Raw genomic sequence first — 20,583 nt, 5'->3', positions numbered from 1 at the left:
ATTTTCTCAAATAGTCTAGGACTCTAAATAGCTGTGCTTCATTTCCAAAGACCTAAAACAACAATGCTGCAGTTTTGGAAGTTTTGTCCTTGCCACGTCTCAAGTTCCCTGCATGAACGAGCATTTCTCCACTTTTACAGAATGTAAATGAGTCTAGAAGGTTACACTGCGGTCGTTGCCTGCATCTTGCACATAACTCATGGCAGATGTGGAGGTATTTACAATCTGTAGTTAGCCCTGAGAGATGCAGCAACACCCATATTCTTAATTTCAGTGTCTGATGAAATCTTGAACTGTCATGCTGCATTTAATTAATCCAAGATTAGGTGGCATAAAAACAACACTGAATTAATTATTTTCCCTGATTATTTCTTTCATAGAACCGTTCTTTGTTTTTCATTTATTGTCTCTTTCCCCATCTCATTTTTTTTTTTTACTGTTTCCTCTAACGGCAGGCATTCTGCAGAACGTTGTGTGCAGCCTGAGCACAGACAAGTCAGGACTCAGCCTGGTAAACGACCAGCTCAGCACTTCTCTCCCCCCTCCACATACACAAAATGAGCACCCTGGGCAAAGCCTTTCTCCCTTCATTCTCACATCCATCCGTCTACCCACCCGTCCAATCCTCTCATCAGCCCTGGTTTCCAGGAACATAGGCAAGAAACAGATGACCCAGTGACTTCAAGTCAGCCTTTGCTCCACCTCTCCTTCCCTTTCCCCCTTTCTCCTATTGAGCATTTTTTAAATTTAAGTAATACCTAGTCGTCTGTCCATCTTTCTCACTGTCCAGAAACACAATGTCCAATGTCAGATAACTTTAACTGTATCAAAAGCCAGAATTCTATTGTCGAAAATGCTCTTTCATTTACTTAAATGAAAATACAGCAGAATGGTCTTGTACACACCGAAAAACAATCCTCTAACAGCTTTGATCAGCTTTTTTCCACACAAAAACTGTATTGACTTTCAATCTTTTCCAGGTTGCCAAATAAGTAGCTCAGCCAAAGAGTCCAGGATCTGACTCTATTGCCATCCACTTCCTGGAAAGACCCCGCCTTCCCTCGCATTCCACTGCCCTGTCAAAACACAGCTCCCCTCTCCCACTGGCTGATGGGAGACCATTGGCTCCCCTTATAGGCTGTTGTCGGGGCAGTGGGCGGGAGGAAGTAAAAGCAGAGCTCAAAGAAACAGCAGCCCATTCCCAGGGAGAGACTACAGTTACATAAGGTGCACACATACACACACAGACACACACAGGATCAAGACAACACCCTCAACACACAGCGGAACACAAAGCAGGGTCAGAGAGAAAGAAAGGTAGAGAGACAGTAAAGGGAGTGCAGAGAAAGAAAAGGAGACTGAGGGGCGAGAAGTTGAGAAGGGGTGAGGAAAAGAAGGAGGGAGGGGTAAGAGAAGCATCAGTTTTCCTTGTGAAAAAATGGAGAGGAAATGACTATTTTACACTTAGGTCAGAAGCAGTGGGAAAGTACTTGCAGTCAGTGTGCGTGTGTGTGTGTGTGTGTGTGTGTGTGTGTGTGTGTGTGTGTGTGAGTGTGGGACGGACAGAAAAAGGTTAATTGGTGTGTGGTGGAAGATCACCTGAATCAAACCCTAAGCGGAAGAGCAGTGGACCGAATACGAGAACTGTGCCAAGAATAAAGTACACCTACCAACACATACATTCATACTCGTGACTGACACAGCCCTGTAGTTTTGTGAAAAACAAAGCAGTTTGCTGTTACTAATTCATTGACCTTATCTGTTGTCTGTCTGTGCAAGGCAGAATTGACAGCAATCTGTTAGCTGAGAGAAGGGAGGCAGGATGGAAGGAGGAGGAGGAGGGGGAGGAGGGGAAGGAGAGAAGACAGAAAGAAAGGGAAGAGGAAAGAGGAGAAGGGAGGAGATGGGGAGGGTGCAGACGATGGGGCCGGAGGTTGAGTGTGTGTGGAGAAAGAAATGTGTGGAATCCTAATTGTGTTATTGCCCCAGAACAAACATTAGTCCTGCCTGTCATACCACAGACAGCAGGCACTGAGGGAGAGTGTGTGTGTGTGTGTGTGTGTGTGTGTGTGTGTGTGTGTGTGTGTGTGTGTGTGTGTGTCTGTGTGAGTGAAAGAGACTTGGAGGGAGAGAAAATTGAATGAGTCCAGCAAACTACGAGTCAAACAAAACAAGTTTGATACATTCATGAAGGCCTTATAATCAGCTATGTGTTGCAGTGGGAGTTCTGTGTTAGCTGTTAGCTTCACATTAGCACGGCAGAGCTAGCTCCAGCAGATGTGTGCATCTGCCAGCGAGCCCTCCCTCCTGCAGCTGTACGGCTGTGGGTTGGCCATGTGTGTGTGTGTGTGTGTGTGTGTGTGTGTCTGTGAGTGTGATTGCGTGTGTGTGTGTGGTTGGGCAGGGGGCCAGCAGGCAGTAAACCCACAGTAGAGGCCCTGACAGTCCAATGCTTGCCACGTAGCCACGTAGCAGCGACGTAACTCCAGAGGAGAGGGGAGGAAATCTATATTCAACTAGTCTCCTGTCTGAGAAAAAGACACCAGCGCAACTGAAAAAATAATAAAGTAAATAATGTTGGTCATTGTGTGGGAGTCAGAGTATAAACAGAGGCAACGCAAACAGTCGAACACATGGGAATAAAGTGACTTTGTGATACCATTTATCCCACTCAGAGACGCTGATGTTTCCACCAATTACATCAGCCAGGACTGCGAGACTCTCACTCTTTTCCTCCAACTGAGCGATCCTTTGATTTACAGATGTTGCAGGTCTGGTTCCACAAACTGCTGACCACACACACAACAAAACAGTCGGTAGACCAACACAAACACAAACCTACCCCGCCCTAATTATCATCATTAAAAATGATGTCATTGTCTTCATGACTTTCATCGGCCTCATCCATGTCCATAACATCACTGCCATCTTTTTGGCTGGTACTGCCAACACCTTCATCTTCATTATCGCTATCAACATCAATATGCAAGACTGCCTTGAGAACATGCTGTATTTTGTTGGTGTTTGTGTGTGTTTAATACAGAGGAAGTGGCTATTCTCCCACAAGCACATGAACATGACTCACTCTTCTTCATGGCTGCACTTCCAGATTTTTCTTCTCCTTTCGCCCCCCCCTCCTCGGTTGGACTTTTCTCCATCAGATCCAGAGAGGCTGAGGGCTGAGCACTCTGCAAAGGAGCACTGAGCCTGAGGAGAGCTCACGGCAAACTCCTCCCTAACACCTTGGATCTCCAAGGCTCAGTCTGGCCACACACGGAGAGGCTAGTTCCACAAGTCAGCAGACTAAAAGCTGAGTTGGGCTGACTGGTGGGTAGGTAGCATGGCTGGCTGTGGACACACAAACCATCTGGGTGCTGGCTTAGCAATTACCTGAGTTTACATAGATCATCCTGTTTTAACTCTACTTACTTATAACATTCAAGGATCTTTAAACATTCAGGATTTTTACCAGCCACTGGTATTGTCTTCACCTTGTGAGTCTGTGTGTGTCATTATGGCAAAATGTGGTCGTGGAGACACCTACTGCAAAGGGAACTACCACAGAGGCAGGTTTGAGTAATTTGGTAGGTGTTTAAATATCTGTCTTTCTATGGACAGATTTTGTTGCCGCAATAGCGTCACAACCGGGCAAGACGCAGTTACGAAACTTTACAGGTGTGTGGCTGAGATCAAAATGAAGGCCAAGTTCTAAGATGGGTGTGGTCCCAGCAAGGACACTGGAAGTAGGGGGTTTGGAAATAGCGAAGGAGCCATTGCCCGCCCCCCACACTTTACGCCCCTGGCCCACATTCATTTTAAGTCACAGATCACTGTATCCCAGTTTCAATCCTTTCCATCCTCTCTAAGACATTAGGTAAGGACATCAGGACATTAGAGACTAAGCCCAGGTTTTACAGGCGCAGCACTACTGTACCCTACTGATCTTTAACCCACTGAACAAATGATGAAGATGTGCATGCCTTCAGGTGTGCTTGTGTTGTGCAAAGTAGCACAGTTTAGATTGAAAAATGGAATGTTATGCTAGTCAACAGAAGTGTTTAATTTAACTTTTAGTGTCAAAGATTATAAAACACAAAGGCAGACAGACATGCAAACAAGCCATTGTTAACAAACACAGATACAGATGGAAAAAAGAAAAAACAGTGATAAGGAGAAAAGCTAGACTTTCAGGGAGTCATTGATTTTCTTATAAATATACTAATATTTCAGTTTCAGAAACATATTATTTCAAAGTCATTTTTATTCTTGTCACCATGGAGATATGAAGATGGAGTGAACTCAACTCAGGGTTCAAACATTCTCTCTTTGTCTGTCTTTCTCTTTCATGCATACACACATGAAAATGATGCACACTGGGGATTCTTAGGAGGCTTAAATATGCATCAGACAATAATTTACATCCCAGACATGACAATATTATTCTAGCATGCTATTATACAGTGCCAGCTCTGCATTAGCTCCTCATCCTTATTCATCTATCCTCTATATGTCCTTACCTACCACATCCTCCTAGGCTTTTCTTTATTGCTGTATAATGCAGTTGGTTCCATATAATACAGCCCTTTAGCATAAATATGATGCTTTGCCTGCAGAGCTGGATCTTTTTCAAGTGGCAGCCCAGATAAGTTAGCGTGTGTGTTGTGTATGACTTTCGTGGTTGCATGCTTTTAACAAGAAAGGACCAGTGGCCAATGAACATTAGTTACACTTTGATTTCTATGCACCAGTGCTCTCTCTGCCTTCCTCCTCTTCCTCTACTCCCTCATCTCCTCTTCAACCCCTCCTCTGTCCCACTTCCAGCTTTAACCTGTCTCAGCACTCCCCTGGCCTCAATCTTCCCCTCTTCCTCCTCCTTCATCCTCACCCCCACACTATTGGGCCTACTTCCCTAACAACCCCTCAGCTTTCAAAAGACAGCCGCCCATTCAGAAGGTTTCGGGGTAGGGTGGGGGAGGAGAGCAGTGCAGGCTTGGGGAGGGATGTAGGGGTCTCATTCCCGCTAAATTGTCCCACATGGCTGAGCGTGCTTAGTTTAAACAAACACAGCCACTTCCTCCTCACTGCGCACATCGGCACACAGACACAGGCACGCAAACACCCACATAGACATGCACCAACTGGGGGCACAGGCATGCTTGAACTCCAATACACAAAAACAAGCATGCACACACATATATAAACACACATACACACAATACATTGTATACCCTGTCAGGCAGCAGACAATATTTTCAGTCTTGCACGGCAGCCAGTAAACCTACAGATGAGCCCAAACTCCACACCAAAACACCACAGGACTGAGGATTACTCACTTTTATAGGTGCTCACAAAGAACAATTCCACATGTATATTCAGCAAATTTAGCGTATGATTTGGCTTATGATTACACTGAGTTATAAAAGTTGAACTTTTGTGGGGCTTTAACGCTACAGTCTACATAAATATCTTAGCGAATGGGTCCCTGGAGTCTAACCCCAAACCCCAAAACTTGCACCACAGAATGAGACTCAGGGATCAGCAACTCAACACAATATAAAGTTTATGTGTGTGCGTGTGTATGTGTGCGCGTGTGTGTGTGAATCTGTTTAAAATGGTTCTGTTTGTGTGTTCAGAAAGACATATAGTAAGAAATATGGAAGGTTCAGCCAGTGCGACTGTTTTAATATATTGACATAAAGTTAGTTAATTGGGAAATGGTTACATTTACCACCACTGTGACATTAATTCACATTACGTGCATGTTTCTTTGTTTTTCGGAATGCCATACAGGTACTGTATTTACAGAGTGCACAGAGTCATTCAAGTCATTTTTAAACAAAATTGACAAAAAATTTGATGGATCCAGGTTCTCAAATGTGAGTAATGTGAAAAGAAAATTCAATTTTTTTAGTCTTACCCCCTAGTAAATTTAATATTTTAGGAGTTTGGACTGTTGGTCAGACAAAATAAGACATTTGATGATGTGCTCTAGGATAGTAGGGAATAGGCAATTGGTAACTTTTATGGTAGATGCACACATTTTACTCCGCCTGCTCTTTACCATTACATTACAAGTACTTAAGTGACACCAGAAAAAGATTGCAACATACACCACGGAAACTAAGCACCAAAAAAATATATTTATTTCACAAATCACAGTTTATATTGTAAATTTGGAGCCACAGTTGCATAACTGGGATGCAGTATATCATGTGAAAACACAAATGTGTATCATTATTGTAAGACAATTATTTTTTTGTAGTTTTACCTCTGTTGTGAAGTTCGCTGTAAAGATCCACCTACCCACTCTCTAGCCCTAAGCCTTCTGCATTAACGTGTTTCAATGCATTGACCCACAATCGGCATAATCAGCTCTACATGACAAGTGGCTAGTAAAGAGGAGTAAAGGAGGACAACCACAGAGTGCAGACAATAAGCCCACATTCACCTCCAGTGGACCTGCTGCCGTCCAGGCCTGCAGACACAGCACGTCTTTGCCCCTAATGCCGAGCTCCATCAGGGCTGCATGCCATGAGTCTTAATTAAGACAACTATGCCAAGTCAAGAAGTGAATTCTACGCCCCCCATCAAATACACAGGCGCACAGACACATATACCAAGATACAATCGGATGCACAAACTCTCATTCTCGGATGGACGAGCACATGGACGCAGACAAACCACCAAGATACATTCAGATCATCTGTTTTATGGGCCATGAAAAAGCTTGCTCACTGGGTGGTGGGTGTGTGGGTGCTGAGAGAGAAAGACTATTTAGTCACACTTACATGAGAAACCTGTCTCCTCTCTCACAGACAAGACGACAACTGCATCTGAGACATATGCACACACACACACACCCTTTCTCTCCCACCCACCCACAGCCTTAAAATGCACAGCAGAGCAAGCAAATAATGAATGAATGGTTCTTTACAAGCTTAATTCTATGAATAACTGTTGTGTTTATGAATGTGCATGTGTATATGAGTGTCTGTGGGCATGTCTAGAGAGTAGGCAGCGGTGTTTAATCCATTAGAGGAAAACTGAATTGGTGTGAAAAATGAGAGAGGACACTTCTGGGAATAGCAAGCCAATGGAAAGTGTACATACAATCACTTGTTCCCCAACATCAAACGCAGGCACGCATTCACGCACGCACACGCACATGCACACACACGCACACACAGACACACAAGCACACATTTATAACACCCCTCCCCACAGCCTGGGGTCACAAGGTCACATTCCTCCTCCTCAATCAGCCTCAGGATTTCACACACTAGTTTAGGGATGTGGGTTTTGTGTGTTTTTGCCTGCCTGCCTGTGTGTGTGTGTGTGTGTGTGTGTGTGTGTGTGTGTGGATGTGTGATTGGGATGTTTTAGTGATTTGTGGGGGGTCTGGCCTGAGGGCAAGGAGGGAAGAAGTGAAGGAAAATAGGGGACTGAGGCAATGTCCACACTAAGCTGGAGAAATCTGAAAATGCATTTTTTCCCAAAAAAAAATTGAGGTTTTTTTAAACTCTTTCCAAAGTAAATTAAACTTTTATCGAAATAAAGATGCCTGCAAAGACAATTTTGGAAACTGGTGCAGCCAATCAAACAATACAGGTATTTTGATTAACCTGTAATTACATTGATGGAGTCAGCTGAATTTGCAAGCTTAAATATGATAACTTGACCAAGAAGTACAGGAATTTATGTTCTATTGGGTTGAAACATACTATTTTAAACAGTTCTACACTAAACAACATAACAGAGTTCGTCTTAGTAGCGAAGTGTGTCCCAGCCCTTATGCAATAGGAGGTTTAGCCATTTTCCTCTTGATTTTGAATTTTAATGTAGATGACAGGTATGTGGAGCTGGGATGGGTGAGAGAAGACAGGGTGAGAGAAGGGGAGGGAGGGGTTGAAGTGTGTCTGCATGCCCTGAAGGGGGGGGGGGGGTTCAACAGGGGAAAGCAATAAAACTTGTGGCTTTGAATTAAAAAACACCTACTTCCTCCTTGAGCAGAACCCTCAGCTCTGGCCCTGCATACCCGCCAACTTGTGACAGTGAGTGCAACACACACACACACACACACACTTACACAGTAGATACACATGAACACTGATGGTCACACGCACAAAAAATAAGCATATTTGAAAATGCGTGCATGTACGAGTTCCAATTCCAGTTCCAGCCGTATAACGATCAGAAATATAACCAGTTGCAGATTCAGTTCCCCAGGTCCAACACACACAAACACAAATACACACACATACAAAACCCAACCCATAGCGAACTCTAGACACTTGAGATACACAGTAAAAACGCTCACAGTCAGGCATAAAAACAGCCATTAACAACTGGCGGAACTTTCCATGGGCCTGCCAACTAGCAACACCAACCTGCCTGGCATGCTAATGCAGGCACGTAAAGTTAACTCTGTGTGAGTGTATGTTTCGTGCATGTGTGTTAAATTAGTGCTCTGTGTGTGTACAGGTGCACGCTTGATCCCCTCGGCCAGCTGACCACATACACACAAACAAAAAAAGACACACACACAGACAGACATACATACACAAACACACAAACACACACCAGAGGTAAGCTCTTTAACAAGCTATTTCTATGGATGATACCCCCAAGGAACTGTGTAAGGGCACAAGCGCTACCCATCAACTCCTCTGGGTCCCACCAGCCTCCCTCCAGGCATGCTTCCACAAAACTTTACCAACCAATGAGAGCTTGATGAGAACTTGACAGCCTACTTTCCTGATTTCAAACATTTTATCTCTTTGTCACAATCATTTTATTTTATAATCTGCTCTCTTCCTCCAATGCCAGTCTGCCTCTCCCTCTCGCCGCCGTCTCTACTGCAGCCATACAGCCGCAGTCAGGACCTTTCAAATGACACCAAGTCATGAGTAACGACTCCAAATCGCCAACTAGGGAAGTGAAGGTTTTTGTGAAGTCACGGCTTACATCATATGCCAAGAATGTTGTGTATTCAAATGCATCAAAGCTACACAAAAATTGCTGCCACTTGCACAAAATGTCTTCTGTAAGCCCTCACAGTTATACTGTACCATACTGTTATATGTATAATACTATTCTGTTGTACATAAACGCCTGAATGATCTTAGGCACTCTAGCCGTCTAACCTTTAAATCTAGACTTAAAACTTACTTTTTCAGTTTTGTGATCAAAATCTTGTCCCCACTTTGGTTTTACAATCTATTGCACGGTTGCAACAACCATCTTCAGTATCAATTATTCTAGTTTATTGTCTAGGAAAAAAAAACAAAGAAAAGAAACAAAATGCCAATAACAATTTCTCAAAGCCCATGGTGATGTCTTCGGATTGCTTGAAAACAGTTCAAAACCGAAGATATTCAATTTACCATCATATATTACAAAGAAAAGCAGAAAAACCTCACAGTTAAGAAGATGGCACCAGCAAATGTTTGGTATTTTAGATTAATCAATATTCAAAATTTTTTATATTAAATTTTCTGTTGATTGACAAATTAATTAATGGACTAATAACTTCATCTTGAATTTATTGTTCTAATTTTTTTTTTTAACTGAAATTTCTTCAGTTTCAATGATTTATCTCATTTTGTTTTACATAAGCTTCTTGTATTGCCACGGCATATGAAACGTGCTAAATAGTATTGCTTTGCTTTACCTTAGTAAAGCCCCAGTAAAGAATGCTCAGTTTCATTCCAAGATGCTATGCAAATGCCATATTATGTTGACCGGTATTTTCAATCAGATATCATAACAACTTCCAAATTACTGCTGAAATCCTGGGATTTTGGACTGACAGTGTCAGACAAAACAATAATTTAAAGACCTTGGCCTGGTGATGGACGTTTTTTGCAGTTTTCTGAAATTTTGCAGACTAAATGAGTAATTGATTAATTGAAATAAATAATTAATCAATGATCCAAATAATTATCATTTGCAATCCTACGCCAAATTATTTCCTGGTATAAGCAAGCAAAAGAGTCGAGGACAAGCTTAGTTACTTGTTATGAAGCTGTTTACTTGAAAGTGAATTATGCCCTCAAGGTTACTGCTTTGTTTGCAAAAAGTTTAGGATAGCTGAGAACTTCAATGACCTTCAGTGACTGTCCTTGGGGAGTTTTAGATTTAATTCCAGTAATGACAGTCAGTCAGAGTAGGCTTCACATTTCTCCAAATTTCATATCTCTTATTTTGGACTGAAACTTAACCAGATCCAAAACTCATGTTTGTTTGAACCTACACGTTACTTTAGAGCTACACTGTATGAGAGGAGAGGAGAGGAGAGGAGAGGAGAGGGCAATGAGGAAAGGAGAGGGGAGGAGGGAGACAGGGAGCAAAGAGGTTGAAAGGCTTCTTTAATCTTCTTCTAAATCAACTGTCAACAATACAGGAAATTATCAAGGGAGACAAAAAACGAGGGAGACAGGGCTCTGGAGAGCGAGAGGCAGGGAAGGACGGAGGAAGGGAGGGAGTCAGAAAGAAAGAGAGGAGGAGGGTAAACATTACAGCTCTATGCCAAGCAAACATGAGATGCTGGGATACTTCAACAAAAAGCCACCCTTCATATGGGAGACAAAGCGAGAGCAAGAAACAGAGAGTGAGAGCACGCAGGAAGAAGTGAAAGCATCGAGCAGCAGATAACCAGCTGCTGTCATGAGATATGCCATAAAGTTGGCAGGAAATTATTTTACAAGCTTATAAAAGGACATCTCCTTCACTCGTGTTCTCAAAAATGATCATAAACTGACAAAACAAAGCAAGAACTTCACCCCAAACCTGCATACAATCTCAGTCTGATCGACAGAAAATTAATCACAACTGTTTTGATAACTGAATCATCTATTCAGTCATTTTTCAAGCAAAAATTCCAAACATTTGCTGGTTCCAGTTTTACCCATTTGAGGATTTGTTGATTTTCTTTGTCACACCCCGATAGTGAACTGAATATCTTTAAGCTTTGAGCTGTCGGTCAGATAAAACAAGAGATAAGAAATATTCACGTCGGGCTCTGGAAAATTATAATGGGCGTTTGTAATCATTAACAAAACAACTAATTGATTAGTTGCGATAATAATGGGCAAAGAACTGTTAGTTGCAGCCTTAATAATGAATTACATAGATTATACATTTTTGTCAGCCTGAAAAATTGGCCCTCCCTCTGTTTTTTTTTTATGTAAATAAAACTTTGGGTAGTGTAAGTTTAGGTTGGTGTACCCTCTAGAGCTCCCCTGCACTCCATCATCTGTCAAAGCAGCCACGGCAGAGACTGTTTTCAAGGCAAACATAGCTGCCTCCTCCACCACAGGGAAAACCCATGTGCTTTATTACGCATCATAAGGACACAAGAGGCCAGAGAGACAAGACGAAGAGAAACCACAGACCTTCTCCTCCTGCACTCCGGGACTCGACCCCTCGACCTCACAGCCCAAGAACTCCTCCTCACATTCAGCCCGCCAATAAGAAAAATCTCTCATCACAGGCGAGGAAGCAAGAGGCAGCTCGTTCACTCGACCAAACTGCACCTCAGCTACGGTAAAAGTGAAGGCAGCAATCTGCCTGGCAAGCACACCTGTTGCATGTGGAGAAACAGATGGTACGACTGATAGAAGACTTTATACGAACTGCAGACATAGTGCAGAGCTGTAAATAGCAGAGGCTGACCAGATATGGAGAGCTGATCAGGGACAACTGGGTCAATATTCAATAGCAATTATGGATGATTATTTGTGGGCATAGCGAAAATTGTAGATGATAAACAGTGGATAAACTTAAATCTGTGTAGGCTGAGCATATTTCATCCCCTTATGTTCAGGGCTTATACACCTGTTTCATTAGCTAAATCCACACTGTCCTATACTGACTAGGACCGCAACCAACAATTATTTTCATTATTCATTCATTTAATGATGATTGATGATTTGCAAAAACAAACTTAACAAACTACAAAAACAAAGACAAGCAGTTGTGAGGCTATGACTAGTTCATGTTTAGTATTTTTGCTTTAAAATTACTTAAATAAAATATTTGCTGATTAACGTCAAATGATAGTTTCAGCTCTAATTCTGACATAAAATGAGTGTGTCTTGATCCCATCCCCAAAGTGAGTTTTGCCTGATAGAAAATGACGTGTCAGTTAATGGTTTCTTTTCTCTCCAACATATCAGTGCCTTCCAAAATGTGTAATTTAATGTGCACAGTTTTGGCAGTAGCAACTATAACAAGCTTTAAGACATCAGACGGGCACAGTTAAATAAGCTCCAACTCCTGGAAAACCAACATAACAGGACACAAATAGCGAGGAGGTTCATCTGAAGCTCTCCTCTTGTTCTTCACCTCTCTTTCACATGCTCACACACACTATCCAGGTCTGCTTTGTCTTGTCTGTGTAACTCTATGCTCTGCTTCAGCTTCTGTTCGTGATACACAAGCACTGTCCAGTAACACTACCCCTCGAATAACATGTTCTAGGTTACCCGTCAGACACACATGCACAAACACATACACAGACAATGGCTAGTATCGTCCTGCCCCTTCCCTGACCCCATTTCGACCAGGCGTACCTGAAGGTTTTCTTCGACCAACAGAGAACCACAAGCAGAAAACCTAGATTATGTCCGAGATTACATAGAGACAGATGCTCTTGGCATCATGAGTCCTCATGACACATGGGGACAACTTCCTCATTTCGCTTAGAATAAACTCTCTCAGAATATTAGAGGCACACCATCTGACACTTGCCACTAAAACACAGCCAATCCATCAAACCTGGGTCACTGTATGTCATCCTTAGTGTCTGCCTGCTGGAGGAGTAGACAGTGTTATTTTGCAAAAGAAAAGACCAATAAATTGACTTTCACGTGACATATTTTGACTTTCTGGCACTCGTTATTTCTGTCCTAGTTCAAGCACTTAGGTGGAATAAAACAAACTGACAAACTGATTAAGCGGGATCAAACAAAGCCGCTGGAAAGTTACTGTTACCCCAAGCATAGGCAATGACGCACCATCACAATGGCCAAGACAAGCGAGTGGGTTGTACCTGTGTGACAAAGCTGTAATGGTTACAGAACACAGGTCGTTAACTTATATAAAGGGTTATTCAACCTCCTTGCCTCTTCACGTGAAAGATGGAGAAAGGCCAAAGCAACAATGGCTACCCTCCTTCAACCTGACTCCAGTCTAAACACTGTTCCTTCTCTTCTGTTATGTAATTGCAGAGTATTTTATTTATAAAAACACACACACACACACACACACACACACACACAAACACACACACACACACACACATATTTTGCAAACGGCAATCTAAAACTGGGGGCAAAAATCACTTGCTTGCAATTGCATCAGTTTGAGTGCAAATCCCTCCTTACATTATGCTGTTGTATATCCTCTAGCACCACATTCCTGGCTCTCTGCACGGCCACAAAACACAGATCTAAAGTATGAAAAAATGTAAAAACTCAAAAACCTGTCATTTAAAAATGCTGAAATAATAATTCCTCCTCACTTTTTATTGAATCTGCTCTGAATACAAGATCAACACAAGAGTGCTTTCATAACTTTTCAAATGCCGACCTTTGTTTACATTCTTATCGTGTATAAACGTTGAAACCAAAGAAGCTTACCTTTCAGAGAACAGTGTTCAGTGATATAAACCTCATTCAGCTTGTGTTAAGAAGGATATGGGTGCAGTACTTAACCCATGCAAAAACACAGTATGGTGAAAATATGGTTTCAGGATGGTGATCAGCTCATCACCTAGAAACTTCAGACTAGTCAGGTACATAGACCTGCAGCTTTTTTCACTTATTTTACAGTTTTACATTGCCATCACTTTTGTGTGAAATCCGACAGTACTTCCAGCATTTGTTTCACATGACCACACTTGACACGAACTGCAGGCCTGGATTCACAACCTTGAATGAAACCAAAGAAACGTCCTAGGGCTATAGAGCAGGGCCTTCCCAAACCTGAAATCCTATCTTACCTGTTAAGTAACTGCTGAAATCTGCGCAGGGGTCAGGTCTAGAAATGTGAAATTTTTAAGAAGGACTTTTGAGAGTAATTCAAGAGAAGAAATCACTTCAGAGATGTTCCTTTCAACTGAAGGGGTTATTTTAAGATGCACAAATTACATATGTCACAGGACTTCTGTCTAATTAAAGCTTTACCTCCTTCCTACTGCCCATACATTGGCTTGATGTGTATAGCCTAAAAGTTTGATGCCCCTGAATTGTGGTAGCAAAAAATAAATTGCCCATTCATGCACCACGGGGAGAATTCCTTCACAACCACAAACGTAAACACACCTTTTGAGCTGTTAGCCAACCGCCGCCCCCCCCCCCTAAAAAAGAAGACAGATATCAGTTTTTCACAGAAAAAAAAAAAATTGCATGGCCACATCAGCCCTTCACGAAAGGAATGTCATCTGACGTCATGTATTTTGGATCGGATTTCTCCTTCTCTCTCCCCTGAAAAAGTGAGGCTGTGTGTGTGTGTGTGTGTGTGTGTGTGTGTGAAGTTATTTTTTCCCCTAGCCTATATTCTCCAATGTGCCCACTGGATCCAGAGCCCACGGAGGGGGGGGTGCGATTCCCAAATCATTGCCCCAGTTACACCCCCCCCTGCACCGCATGACAATTAACCACTCAGTCCTGTTATTAACTTTCAAAAACAAACCAAAAGGAAAAAAAAAAAAAATGACCCACAAGTCATCTTTTGCGTGATAAAATATCTGACCTCTTTCTGCCACATCCCCTGTTTCCTCTTCCTGGTGAGTTAAAGCGCTTCTAAGACAGTGGCGTCTTTTATACGTTAGGTACGTGGAAGGCAGATAATCGATCGTTTCAAGCAGGAGACCAATGTTTGATTTCCACGTCTGCATCAGAGAGGCTGAGAGAGAGAGATTTGTCTTCCCTACACAAACAGACACGTAGTCGTTTCTGAGGGAGAGAGAGAGGGAGAGAGAGAGAGAGAGAGAGAGAGAGAGAGAGACTGCCTGGAAGGATTGCTAGGATATGCTGGAGTTGATTTTTTTTTTTTTTCTTCTCCAAAGCCTTTTCCTGCATTCTGCAACCGCACACAGTCTCTGTGGAAAGTCGTTATAACACAGCCTTTCAACGTTTCTCAAAGACTACCCAATGCAATATAACCCTCCATAGTGTCAATTCAATGATTTCGCAACCCCCTCTGTCAAATCTGACTGCTTCAGCATCTTCCATTCCAAGTTATTTTCCAGCTATAAAAGTGCTCATTTCCTGATTTTGCGCGGCTACAACACAACCGACTATTTCGACAATGCAAGTCGCAACGCAACAACTGCGATTTGTTGCAGAAAAAAGCCAAAGAGAAAAGGTTTTCTCCTGTTGCGCACTCACTCCATCTGAAGTCCTCGGAGACAAAAACACATTCTTTCGTGAAAGCTGAGAAATCGGGACCACGAAGAGCAGGCTCCGAACGCGCAAGCCCGACACATTCACTCGGCCCGGTGTGAGGAACTAACGCGACAATCCCGGCCGCTCTGCCTCTTCCCTTTTGTTCCTAAATAAACGGGAAAATCTGCCCAAAAGTTTCGATTCACCCCCCTCGGCAGCGGTGAAGCAGTTTTCCTTTTTCCTTCGCGCTGGCCAAGTGGCCCAGACTGCCGGCGTCAGCTCTCAGCGCTCAGCTCTCCAAAACTCTCTCACACACGCGCGCGCGCGCGAGCGCACACACACACACACACATACACACATTCATACACACACACACACACTCACTCACAGACAGATAGACACGCACTTCTAAAACTTTTTCCACATCGAATCCTTCGGCCTCCATTCCCCTTCTTTGCGGGCTAGTTCGTACCACGAAAGAAGCGTTAAAGAACTCACCTCGCTGCAATAAAATAATCTTCAATCAGACGGGGCTGCGCGTTTTTTTATTCCCAGGGTCGGGTCTTGCCTGTCTGCTGGCGCGGCGCGACGCGTACTGGGAGACTCCGCCATGTCAATCAAAACGCGACGCACATGGAGGTTAGAGCCCGCCTCCTTTTACCGTAATACGAGCTGCGCATTCGAAAAAGCCAAAACAGAGAGAGGGGCCGCTGCCTCGCCTCCGAGACGGACGGGGTTGTTGACGGTCACGTCGGAAGAACTGGCCATTCGGTCCAGGTATTTGAAAAGCGACAAAATCAACGACCAAAGCGGGGATTTTCGGCCACGTCTTAGCTATTTATGACACAGTTTATGATCTAAAAATAATAATATTGATATGTGTACACATGTGTGCGTATATATATATATATATATATATATATATGTGTGTGTGTGTGTGTGTGTGTGTTTGTGTTTGAACTCTTCTGCAAATATCAGCAGAACTGAGTAGGGTTTGGGCTGGTCTACATTTATCTTTCATGATGACACAGAATATATCTTCACCATCTAGCTTGCACTGGTCACTTAGTATCCCCACTTACAAACAAGAAAACAAAAAAATTACCGTCGTTTCCTACAGACATAATATATCCAGAATAGTCTGCCTATGGCAGATTTTGAAGTGAGTCCCAGCGCTTCCAAAACAACTTAGACAACAGACCAAAGTCCCTCTATTCGCTGCAGTGAAAACCTGGCATCCGTCAGCTGACAGGTCCAAGGGTTACAGGTCCAGCACTGGTGTTTAAAATGAAAAAAACAGCATGACCTTATTTATGCCACAAAGTGAGACTCACGATCAAAATCAGTGAAATCAGAGGTGAGTTTGGCGCACACGCTGCACAGAGCGGTTTTTATGTGTGGGGGAGATTAATTGGGCCTGTTGAGACATTAATGCTCACAAATGTCTCGCTGCCAAATGCATAACTTGAATAGTTTCATTACAAACCCACGTAGCCACCATCTGAGGAAAGGACCAACTACTTTTCCCTAAATGATTTCTAGTCCAATTTAAAACTAAAATGGAAGTAAAATTACTGCTCAGATGCTGTGTAATTTAGAAACATTCAACATCAAGTATATATTTATGCCACTGAACAACAGATTGAATGCATACAGGATTTTGACTGATCACTATAGAAGAGTAGAAATCCACTCAGCAGAAACACAGCATACACAACAAGCTCATCATTAGACTCACTGACAGCCAGTGCCAGAACTGAATTTCTCAAATTTAGATCCCAGAGTGAAAAATGTGAGGAATCCTTCAGCAGACACGACAAAGCATTAGTCCACTTAGCTGTTGCTTTGTCAGATCATGGTCCTATTTTACATGAATAGAACCCGAAGCTACATAAAGAGCAAGTGCAAACAATACACAAACAACAGGGTTTCCATCTGTTATGTACATGTTTGTCTCCAACAGTAATCAATCTCTTTTCTTGCTGTATTTCAAGCAAGTAGACTCAGCCAAATACACTCATTGCCCCTGAGTTCTAGATTTCTCTCTGCTGGCACAGACACACACACACACACACACACACACACACACACACACACACACACACACACACACACACACACACACACACACACATTCCAGCAAGTGCGCTAAGAAAACAGCCACTGGTGTAATTCTAAGCCAGTAAAAGAATGGCCCTGGACCAGGTCAGTGTTCCTGTAAGGAATTAAGTTCAGGTCAGTTCAATTCAATAAACAGTAATCATCCTCAAGGGGCAACTGATATGGCAGACAGAAAAATCATGCTCTCACACCAAAAACACCACTCAGGTTATATACCATGGGCACAGATAGACTGTGGAGCCCCCTAACTGAGAAATAGTGTATAATACCACTAAAGAAAACTGGGTTACCTCCAGATTTCATGTATAATATGTATTCATTAAAGTTTAATTATCTATTAGATTATTTTTTAATCCACCTTCTTGTTTGTTTATAAATTTCTTCCACATACACATACAGAAGGTGGTTGTATCTGGAAGCTACCACACAGTCAGTGCCATATATACTCTGGGGACAGAATAATAATATTAATATTATTAATATTAATAATACGTTCAGCACAGAGGGGATAACGACACAGATATTTATGCTGTCTTGAGTGTGTAATAGAGTTTAACTGAACTGAGTCTTTTTAACTTGTCATCGACAAGTCTCCATTAATTCATCACCGGCAGGTCCATCAAGTGGCTACCTACAATTGAAGATGGAATTTCAGTTGAGAAATTTTTTTTACCAGATGTTAATGTCCAATGTTTGGCCAACAAAGTGAATTAAATACCTAAAAATTCAAGGTACTTCATCAAGTTGTTCCAAAAATCCATACTGCCATGAAGCAGCCCTGCTTAGTGATTTGCAACATTGCCCTCACTGACCTAGTACAACTGGAGGTATTAAAGGGATAGTTACTGCAGTATTTTATGGCAAAATCTGTGCCAGTTTACGTCTATCGTGTGTGACAAACGAAAAGTGAAGCTTGGCTTTGTCCCCGGACAAAAAGCTCAGATCTGCTTGCCTCACCTTCTATTACTAATAAGATATTAGTTTCACTTCCTTTGAATGGTTACACTATTCCACTACTTAGGCAACACGAACTACTTAGTTTTTATAGTTTTTAGCTGTTCAACTGTTTAACCATTGTGATATCTTGACACTGGCTGTACTCATTGTTTTGGGTCCTACAAGCCACACAGCTGTAAGTGTAAAAATAATAACAGCAGTAGCAAATATTAACCATTTTATCACCTCATTAAATAAAATATGTAAGTACAGCCACGCATGCATTGATTCCACACAGTGAAATTCTGGATACAGCCTTATATTGTGAAATACCACAGTTAAAGCCTGGCCATGACTGTAGAGATTGTTATTACATTATTATAAATGAGGGAATATTTCGTGTTTTATATGTTATATAGGCTATGTATGATTAAATATTTATGTTTCTTTTTATGTGCCAAAAAGTCATTCCTGGAGAAAGAAATGTACAGTATGTTATCCCACATAGTGAAGTCATTGTGTTTGAGGTCAGTTAGATCACTGCAAGACCTCTTATTAACAAACTCCATCAACAGAAATCCAAAGAGACTTATTTCACAGCTTGCAAAACTCCACTGTGTCTAACCACGTTTTACAGCTAGGGTTTCCGAGACCCTGCGCGGATGTAATGAGTTGTCTGTAATGAACTTCTGAAACATGTAATCAATTCAAAGTCATGTTCATGTGAAGTATCAAGCTCATGAAACAGCCCCAAAAGAGAACATTAGTGTTCATAGTTGCAGGGCGGGGGGGTTTCACCACTTTAAAGATGTCTCGTTCGTGTTGGCTTAAAACTTTGATTAATGATTTAAAAAATCATTTCCTCTGTGAACACTGACAAGGCAAATCTATTTTTAGATCTTTGTCCCTTATTGATCTCCACTATGTAATATGTATCAGTCATCCAGAGTTAGATGTAGATTAAAAAAAAAAAAAAAGCAGATGGGAAGGGGAAGGGCTGATAACAAGTGAGAAGTGAATTGTGCAACAGGGGGGCTGTAAGTCAATATCAGGAAGATGTTAGCATGATTTTATACAGTGGAAGGTTTACATTTGGGAGTTGTGTATTGTCAGTGTGTGAATTTAAAAAAGCCTATAGATTTAGATAAATCGGTTAACAGAGCCAAAAGTGGGGCAACGTTGAGGGACATATTGGACCTTCAGAGACAGCCGGTTGCATTAGATTAGATCTGTGGAGGAGAGTGGATGAGGAAAGACTGGAGGGAGCAGATCTTGGAACAGCAATGCAGCTATTTCCCCTTTATGTCAGGACCAGGCCTCTACAACCACCAGATGTTTACCACCAACCCAGCTGCTTTCTCTCTCTCTTGTCTCTCCCTCTCAGATTTTTTTTTTCTCTCCTACGCTCTTTAAAGCAAACTCTCCCTGTAATCATGCACACTCAGTTCACCAAATTTCTTTGAAGTCATTGGAATATGTCCAGCCATATGATAGTATGTGCCGCATATATTCTTATGGCAGAGAGAACACAGAAGAGAAAGCTTGAAAAGTGTGGTTTTCTGGATGTTAATTTTGCCCTCACTCCACTCTTACGTGTGTGTGTGTGTGTGTGTGTGTGTTTATGTATGCAGTTATGTGTGTATGTTGTGTCTACATAAGCGTGTGTGCGCATATGTTCACTAGAAAGTGGAAAGAATTGCTACTCTGAGACATCAGGTGAGAGATGATAACGCGCGTCTGGCAGCAGAGAAGAGGTGGATGGAACACAATGGTGCGTGAGTGTGTTTGTGCATGTTAGGTGCTTCCTCCCATAGATGTGAGGATGGAATTTGGCTCATCGTGAGTTCAAAGGAGTCAACCCAGAGCTCTCTGCACACCAACAAGTGCAGACATGTTTCTCTTTTCTTTCTCTCTCTCTCTCCTTGTCTTTGTCTGTTTGTAAACCTCTCTCTACCCTGTCCCTACCCTCATTTTCTCTTTTTTCTTTGAGATTGGCAAGGCAGCTGGTTGGATCATCAAACACTTCACCTATTTCTGTGGTGTGTGTGTGTTTGTGTGTGTGTATGCATGTTTCTGTGTGCATGCCCTAAATTGTGCACCTCATTGGAATAGATAGGGGCTTACATGTGTGTGGACA

At 42.3% G+C, this 20,583-nt stretch overlaps 1 protein-coding gene across 4 annotated transcripts in view; it reads right to left on the bottom strand.

Moving 5' to 3' along the window:
- fndc3ba (fibronectin type III domain containing 3Ba) overlaps window positions 1-15,983 on the bottom strand; it is a 96,313-nt gene extending 80,330 nt beyond the window's left edge. The window contains exon 1 of one of the 4 annotated variants that reach the window (XM_040136674.1): window positions 15,888-15,983. The gene's annotated coding sequence lies outside the window, so the exon portion shown is untranslated. Of the gene's footprint in view, window positions 1-905; window positions 1,133-14,754; window positions 15,004-15,392; window positions 15,636-15,887 lie in introns of those variants that run through there. The other 3 variants (XM_040136676.1, XM_040136675.1, XM_040136678.1) reach the window with 3 other exon arrangements.
- Between the last annotated feature and the right edge of the window lie 4,600 nt (window positions 15,984-20,583).

This window comes from Xiphias gladius, chromosome 10 (genome assembly GCF_016859285.1).
Source record: "Xiphias gladius isolate SHS-SW01 ecotype Sanya breed wild chromosome 10, ASM1685928v1, whole genome shotgun sequence".
Lineage (NCBI taxonomy): Eukaryota > Metazoa > Chordata > Actinopteri > Istiophoriformes > Xiphiidae > Xiphias > Xiphias gladius.
Note: the sequence above shows the minus strand (reverse complement) of the source record. Positions and strands in the feature narration are given on the sequence as shown.